Source organism: Geospiza fortis, unplaced genomic scaffold, assembly GCF_000277835.1.
Source record: "Geospiza fortis unplaced genomic scaffold, GeoFor_1.0 scaffold172, whole genome shotgun sequence".
Lineage (NCBI taxonomy): Eukaryota > Metazoa > Chordata > Aves > Passeriformes > Thraupidae > Geospiza > Geospiza fortis.
In genome coordinates, this window is record NW_005054309.1 from 11879044 (window position 1) to 11887559 (window position 8516).

Below are 8516 nucleotides of genomic sequence, written 5' to 3' on the forward strand. Positions count from 1 at the left end.
CGGCGCTGCGGCCAGGCCTTCCCTGGCTCTGCTGACAGGGCACGGGGGCTGCTGCACCGCCAGCCCCGCTCCCTCCCCGCTCACAGCTGGCACCCACGGCCCCGCTCACTCCCAGTTCTGTCCAGCCGCCCCAGAGTGCTTCGGCTGCTGGCCGCAGCCAAGAGTGCCTTCAGGAAGCCATCAGCTCTGCTGCTGCACCACAGCAGGATTTCATTGCTCTGTAACAGAAGGCTCCAATTTGCACATCTTACCCCCACATCCATACTTCAGAATCAGAACACACCACAGATCACACCTAGAAGCCGCCTATTTAATCCCAGAGATTTTTTCCAACCTAAACAATTCTATGAGTCTGTAAGACTGCTCTGCCTGGAACACCAGCCTCAGCCTCCACTGCAATAAATGGGAGTTTCCACGAAGGAGAACCCAGTCACCACCTGCTGCGTTCTGGGGTCGGGGCTGGTTGTTTTGTATCTACATTCACAAGGCCATTGTCATCAGTTATGCATGTGTGTGTCAAAGCTGTTTTTCAGAATACTGCCATCCACAGCAGCAGAGAACACGACTGCCATCCGATTGCCACATCCAGTTTCAAAGCCCAGGCAGATCCTAGGTTGCATTCTGCAGCCCGGATTCACAGCTCCACCTCAACATGCCACCGCATGCTTTATTGGAACGAGCTGCCTCCTCTTCCTGTGCACCACATAATCTCACACTTGCTGTTTTCACTCCTTTATTCTAGGTTAGCTGTACCTTTGCTGAGCAGAAATACTGCAATTTGAAGGAAAGCGACGGCCACACGTCACTTCAAACAGTGACATTAGCCATGACTGCCAACACATGGCATAGCAAGGCTGCTGAGCAGGGACTGTCACAACCATTTTACAGATAGGAGAATGAACCACTTCAGAAGGCAAGGATGCAAACTGGGACTGCCCAAGTGACCAGATTAACTGCTTTTGAATGCCAATAATCACTTGCGTTTGCTCTCCATTTACCACAGAGCACATGTCAGTGACTCACTCTCCCCTCTGCCCCTGAACAGCCACACCTCTTCTCATCTCACCCCTTCATCAGTCACACAGTTGTCCCTGTTATTGGACAAATCTGACAAATCAGTTACCTGATTAACTCAATTTGAATAAACTGTCTACCTCACCCAGACTGAGGTGGTGCACAAAGGGAACTCCTATTTGAAGCCCTGCTCTGACATAGACTATTCACTGAATCAATCTTTGTTTTCTTTTTGATATTTTTAAGTGTTACTTCATTGTAGTCTACATTTTTCTTAATAAATTTATCTTCAATATAGGAAGAGGTGCTTCTACTAAGATGTTTCTACTGTTGTGCTGAAGCCATGGAGGAATTCAGGCGAAGATATCCTTTGAAGTGTATTCCAAACACTGAGCCCCATCTTGTCCTTCAGAAGCACCTGACAAGTGACATTGGTCAATGCTGCTCTATGCTTCACCACCGTCCATTTGCAAGAGCTGGAAATGCTCCGTGGGCAATATGGGATGCAACAGGGCAGCAGTCACTAGCGCAGCAGACACTTGTGTCTGCCCAGCTGGGTGGGGATACAGTTGTACACGTGGTTTTTTCAACAGCAGATAAGTCTATGCCTACAAATACACAACTAGCTTTTCAGGTGGCAGCTTTTAGGGAGCTGGCAATGAAGCACAGCCTGTTTCTGTGGCCAACACCTGCTTGTTGATGACAGAAAGGCACAACCAGATGATGCAGCTGCTGCAGGACAAGTCTGATCAGCACAGCCTTGCACTCAGTCAGTGAACAAACCACCCATGCACAGACACCTCCTGTTGCCCACATGCCTGCTTTGTCTGTCCAGTGCTCCATCCCACAGGGCTGATCTCTGGGGAGATCCCACAGCCTCTGGAAGCACAAATAATCACCACAGATCTCTGCTGTTGGTCCTGCTGATGTCAGGCTGATCAGGGCAAACACCTGACTGAAAGGTGCTTTACTTGGCCCTAGCAGACTGGTAAACTGGGGTTGAAACTACTCAAAGGTAGAAAATAGATAGACAAAGCCAACTAAAACCAAGTTATGTTTTATGTAAAACATCAGTTGTTCCCACTCACAGGGCAGACAGCTGCTGGCCTGTCTCCATAAGCAAGGACTATTGCTGAGGCTCTCCAGAACTAGCCTGGCAAACTGGAGGTTTGGGGTTGTGCAAACTGACTCACACTTGGAAGTGAGCAGAAATCTGTTCTGCCTTTCTGATAGCGAAGCAAAGCTTCACAAGGAAAGATGTTATGGGCTACAGTGCACATGTAACACTAGCAAGTGGAACATGTGCCAGCCTGGGAGGAACATTGCCACTGCCCAGCAGAGACCCAGGCTCCTCTCCCTGCTTCCAACACCCTCTCTCTGGCAGCCTGGCCCCATGGTGGAATGGCAGCACTGAGACTTTCTCCATACTGAGAGGTGAAACAGCTCTACATCAGTAGAGCATTTCTATACACTTCTGTTACAGAAGTGAACCCTACAGTGTCTTCTGTGCTGTCCAAAGACAAGAGTTGTTGCCGAGATGCAGATTCAAATTAACTCAAAGTAAAAATAAATAAGTATCAGTCACTGCTTTACAATTCAAATTCATGTGAAGAAGCCAAACTCTAAATGCAAAATTAGATCAACCCAGATCTTGTACATAAACAGACCAAGTTTGCTCAATCTTGGATTCGTGCCACTTTCAGTGTTTTTCTAGTCTTGCCATGCTCATCCTAAGCCAGGGACCCAGGGAAGCAATGTTTCTGATGAGCTACAATCACACACATACCATGGTGTTCCCCTTGTATTTCTGCTCTCTCTCCCCACAGGTACAAGGGTGTTGCAGATGCAGTGTTTGGAATGGCCCTGCTCGCGTCAGGGCTTCACCGCACTGCTGTCTCCGTGGTTTATAGCACTGCCAGGCTACAACTATTCCACCTGTATTTGTTGTGCCAAGAGTCTCTCTCAAATGCAAGTATTTGGACTTGTGTAAAACAAATCAGGTAGTTTTAAGAACAGGGAATAAGATAGTGCTTTAATTAGACATAAACATTAACCACTGCAGCTTCAGCAGAAGGTTTGGCAGATGAGGAACCAGCAAGCCAAAGAGGAACAAAACTCAGAGAGAAGTACTGTGGAACGATTGTGCTGCACACCCAATGCAGATTCTGCCCTGAGGAATTATGTCAGAACAAGGTTAAATATTTCACTGGGACTAATACTTTGCATTTAATATTTTTTTATAAATCAATCTGCATAATGTATGCTGGCATCCTTTATGTTTCAATTTTGCTTACAGTAATAAAACTAACTGTGCAAATCATCCTTGGCTGTATGTTATTTTTACATCCAAGAGCATTGAGCGATAGAAGCTTGGCAGGACAGATCTAAGAGAGAAAAAAAGCATTGTACTTCCCAACATAGCAGAACAACCCTGATTTTAAAGCAGTAGGATGAAAATGATTCAGCCTACAGTTAAAATTAGAGGTATGGTGAGATTTAGACTGCAAGTGAAGTACTGAATTAAATGTATTTTTACTTGACTCCAACAAGCTTTTTTATTAGTCCCTGGTAAATGAAATACTAGAAACTTTAAAAGTCTGTGAAACAGTCAAATCCACATGGTGTTTCATGGAGCAAATGCCACCTGCCATCGTCAGCACTGCAGGAAAGCCAGTGGTGCCAGAGCACGGGAGCCACACGGGGCAGATGCCACAGCTCTGGCTCCCCGTGACTCTCTGGTCACTCATCCCCTGCCTCCAGTGCTGCACGGGAGAACAGGGCAAGCCGGAGTCAAAAGAGAATGGCAGCAGCAGCCGTGTGCTCAGGTGGAACACTGACACCTTGCACAGCCATGAGGCACCTGGCTCACAGCCACCCTGACACCCTTTTCTCTATGTTCTGTTGCTTCATTGTGCTCAAGAGACACACACACAGTACTTCTGGGGCCTCTTATAATGAATAATTACTGAAACTCACCCCAAATACATGTATATGTACATGTGCATGTATATGTAAATTTTTTTAATAGACGTAAAGAAATATAAACCCCGCAAGCATTTTGAATGCTAAAGGAAAAAAATCATTAGCTGGAAGAGTTCACTAATCCAAATAACCAAATCAAGATATTCCCATTCCCCTCCTCCCATACACTATTTACAGCCATCAGGAATGTGTCACTGCTCAGCATTCCGACCCACTGCCTCCGCAGGCTTTTCCTTTCTCCAGCAGGAAATCCTCCAGCTGGCCCTACTTTGTTCTCCAGAACATTTTAAATTCAGATTATTTGCATCAATTGAATGTAGGTGCATGCAGGCATGTGGTACCTGCATGTGGGTGTTCCTCCTGGTGAGATTTCCTTACTTTCAATTTCATTATGAGCAAATTAAAAGGGAAAAAAAGAGCAATTCCTTCAGCGATTTTTCTGCCTTTCTGCAATATACACACACACAAAATTCTTAAAGAAATATAGAAAACAACAGCCACTGCAGGACTCTGCACTTCCCAATTGGATTGACCAAGTCCTGCCTAAGTTTATGGTGAAGGGTTTGCTCAAATCAGTGTTGCAGATTTCTCCTTAACAGGAAAACTTTTGATTTCCCCAAGCCTTTATGCTTAGAAGCAATATTATTTGCAAGTTGGTGTCATACCACACCATGGGCCAAATGTTACCCTGCACATGGATTCTGTGGAAACTTAAGGAAATGCATATTGTGTCTCTCTCAAGCTTCCTTGGGGAAGCATTATGCCCACGATGCGCACTGGGCTTTTGGGGAAAGGGGCTTGATTCCGAGGGCAGAGGGACAGAAAGGAGGCAGATTATGAGTGAGCAGGAAAACTCAACCCTCAGTCTGGCTGTGGGTAGAGCTCAAGTGGGTGAATCACTCTTGTTTCAGGAGCAGTACCTGGGGCTAAAAGTAGTAAAACAGGGAGTATGGTAGGACACTTGCTAGGCAGAGTATCCTTGGTTTGGTTTGGTTTGTTTGTTGTGGGTTTTTTGATGCTCGACAGCTATTACCACTAAATAGCAGAACCTGTGAAAATACAGAGAATATAATTGCTTTGCTCTAAGAACATGAGCCGCGTTTTCACCAAACAAGAATGGACGTGTTGGGTTGTTTTCATCTCTGGTCTAGTTGGGCATGTCTTATCTCTGGCTAAAAAAAATGGAAATGCATAATGAAGGCAGCCAGTTGTCTTGTAGGTAACCAAACACAATTCCCACCACAGGATAGGATTGTTGGCAAGACGTGATATCAGTACAGGGAAACTTAGTACTGCCAGCTGAATAGATCTGTCAAATTTGTTTCTGCAAAATGTTATGTCTACAACTACTAGAAATAGCACAGCTGAGTGATAAAACTTAAACAAGTGTGAAAAAATATTTGCTTTATTTTCAGGTCTGTTTTCCTTGTGAACCTGACAGCATTTTGTTTTCTCAAAGTTATGTTTCATGTGCCCAAGGACTGTACTTTTCCACCCCCTACACCTGTATTCTCATAAACAGCAGCAGTGCTTAAACAGATTCTGCAGCAGCTTGTACAGACTGAGAAGGCAGGCTTGTTGGACCCTTTTATCTAAACAGAAATAGGAATAAAATAACTTTATATAAGAATATTGCCCCTAAAACAGTGAAGTGCTCTTTAATGTCTGCTTGATGAGGCCTGGCCCTATAAAGACTGAAAGAATTTTCACTTTGCCAGAACCTTCCTTCCATGAATAGGCACTGATTTCATGTACTACTTTAGGATAAGGTCTTAGAGGACACTATTTTTAACTATATGAAGAACAAACATGTCTAAAACACCTTAACCTTCCAGCTGAAGCTACACATACTTTAAAGCCATTCTAATATATGCATAATCAATGTGCACATTACTTAGCAAATGGTAAACAGCAAGTGTTGCCATAACTCTCCTGTCACTAATTTTAATACTATACCAAAATATGCTACTGTAAATTAACTAGTACATTATGGAGTGCCATAAATAATTAAAACTAAAATTATAACCGGCAAAATGAATGAAGCAAGAACATTTTGTAACCCAGTGTTCTTCCTACTCGACTTCATAATTTTCTAATTTGTGTTAAACACTAAATCTGATTCTGTCTGAGCACAAAAAGGAATTTGTTCATATAATTTACTAATTTGGAAAGTAGCTTGGTTGGAAAGAAATTGAAACCTGTTAAAACGTCCACACTCTATGACAGAGCATCCGTCTACATGCCACACAGCACAAACTGCTCTTTGGTCATCATTCCGGGGTCCCGAGGTGAAGCCAAAGGAAGCACAGCACAGCAAGTGAGAACCACCCAGGACAGAACTCTGCTGCCAGAGGTGGCACATCCAGCCCCAAGGAGGAACCCATCCTACCTGGCCTCAGAGGATGCAGGAAAGAGATGGGCGTCTGCAGCCACCCCATCTGACACAAGGTGAGTGGGCAGGACCTCCCAGTGTTCCATGAGCCACAGCAACAGCTGTGATCAGCACCATGGGCAAGGACGACTGCTGAGTGCAGGGCAGAGGCAGGAGAAACAGGCTCAGCTTTGGCACATCAAGTTAGACCACTTCAGCTTTTGACATCTAGAGGTGAGAACAGACAGGTGAACAGCACAGGAGTGACATCACTGTATCTTTTACAAGGATTTTTAAAGCACACCAAAGGTGCTTTTATGCAAGTTGGTAAAACTTGCTGCTCCATTACTTCAATCAATAGGAAGTGTCAAATTGTTTTTGGAGAAGTCTTCTGTATTGTTCTGTATTGTTTTGCTTTTTAATTTTCATTCTTCGGTTTCACTGAAAGAATAGCTCTCTTTTTTAAGACAGATATAAAAGAGGCTGACGGACAATGTCTGCTGCTTCACTGTCTTCAGGTGGATTCCATATTCTGCTCCTTCACACCTCTCACCTTCCTGCCCTGTCTTCTCTGAAGTACCATGGAACCTTCCACCTACCGACCCATATTTTTTTTATTTTTCATTTGTTGGTGTTTATTTACTGGACAAAAAACTGCATCAGTTAATCTGTTTATGCTGCCTGAGCTTACCCTGACTTTCATTGGAACACAGCACCATCCCTACCAACACACCAGGGCCAGACCTTGCGTGGCATCCTGACCATGCAGCCCATACCCCTCCAGAGCAGTGGGAAGAATGCTGAGGGGTGGTGGCCTCAGGATGGACTCTCAGGGAGAAATCCCTATGGAGTTTGAGCTTTGACCTTGTTTCTGTAGCCTCCAAGAAGGGGGTTCCTGCATCTCTGGAGCCCACCATGGCACAGAAGGATCCTTAGTGGCAGTGGGCAACCCTGGGCTGCTGGCTGGCTGGTGGGCTGCACCCATTGCCCCACCTGAGGAAAAGGGGAGAGGCGGAAGGGAAAAGCTTCATCTCTCTGCATAAGCCTGACTTGTGCAGTTACACTGCAGCAGATGGAAATCTCTGGAGAGAACGATCTCACTGCTCCACAGGGTAAGGCAGTTCCCCTGGCACAGCAGAGGCGGGCACAGCACTGAGAACATCCCAGGGGAGAAGCTTATTTAGAACTGCCCTCTGACAGTGATAAAAAGGATCCTCCACCCATCTGTCCTGCCCAGCCTGGCTAAGGCACACTCCCTGGGAGGCTGAGCAGGGGACACACAGCCTGTTCCTGGTACAGACAGCCCACAGGCCACCCCACAGAGTCTCGGGACCATGTGAGGAGCTTTGCCAGGCACCGGGAGATGCTGGAGGGAATGGGATGCTCCTGCAGGGAGGCACATCCCCAGGAGATCTTGAGTTCTGGACAAAGCTGTGTAGGTGAGATTGTAATAGCATTCTGCCATGGACAAGGACACCAGGGGGTTGTGCTGGGTATAAGCAAAGACAGTTTCTAGTTCTCAGTTTTTTATAATAATGATGGATTAATCCTGTTCTTGCTAATCTGCCAGGACAGAACAGCTGACATCAGACTCCTCCAAGCTGCAACGGGTGTCCTCAGCTGCAGGAGCCAGCAGCTGTTAAGCACACAGTTAACTCCCACAGACCAACTATTTCCTTCTTCTTTTTAATAACCATTTCTTTAGGCAAGTGTCTCCTGGTATTTTAAAAATTCATTTAAATCAATCATTTAAAATTAATAACAAACCAGCAAAATCCTTAGGGCCTGAAAGCTCCAAGCTCTGCCACTCTGGAAGTGATGAGTCAGCTCCAGTGCAGCGGCCATGGAGCAGCTGAGGGCCACCCATGAGAGCTGAATTAGGTCACTTGGTTTGCTGTTCATGGAACCGTGGCTGTCCCTGTCGTTCTGAGGAGCTGCTGCACTCCAAGGGCACTGCCACAGCTGGGCAGCTGCTGCTGCTGCCATGGCTCTGTCCTGTGTACTCACCGGGGGGAGCACCAGGACAGAGCCCCTCCAAGAGGAGGGGAAGGACAGTGGCCGCAAGACTCAGCACACACAGAGCCCTGTCCCACTCCCTGGGCTCTGCATGGTGCCTCCTCACATTCCTGCCCTGGTCACCAACCCATGC

General features: G+C 46.1%; 1 long non-coding RNA gene across 1 annotated transcript in view; it reads right to left on the minus strand.

Annotated features, from left to right (window-relative positions):
* LOC115947683 overlaps positions 1-6589 on the minus strand; it is a 47245-nt gene extending 40656 nt beyond the window's left edge. Inside the window, exon 1 of the long non-coding RNA XR_004081538.1 lies at positions 6386-6589. This is a non-coding gene — a long non-coding RNA (uncharacterized LOC115947683). The remainder of the gene's footprint in view (positions 1-6385) is intronic.
* Between the last annotated feature and the right edge of the window lie 1927 nt (positions 6590-8516).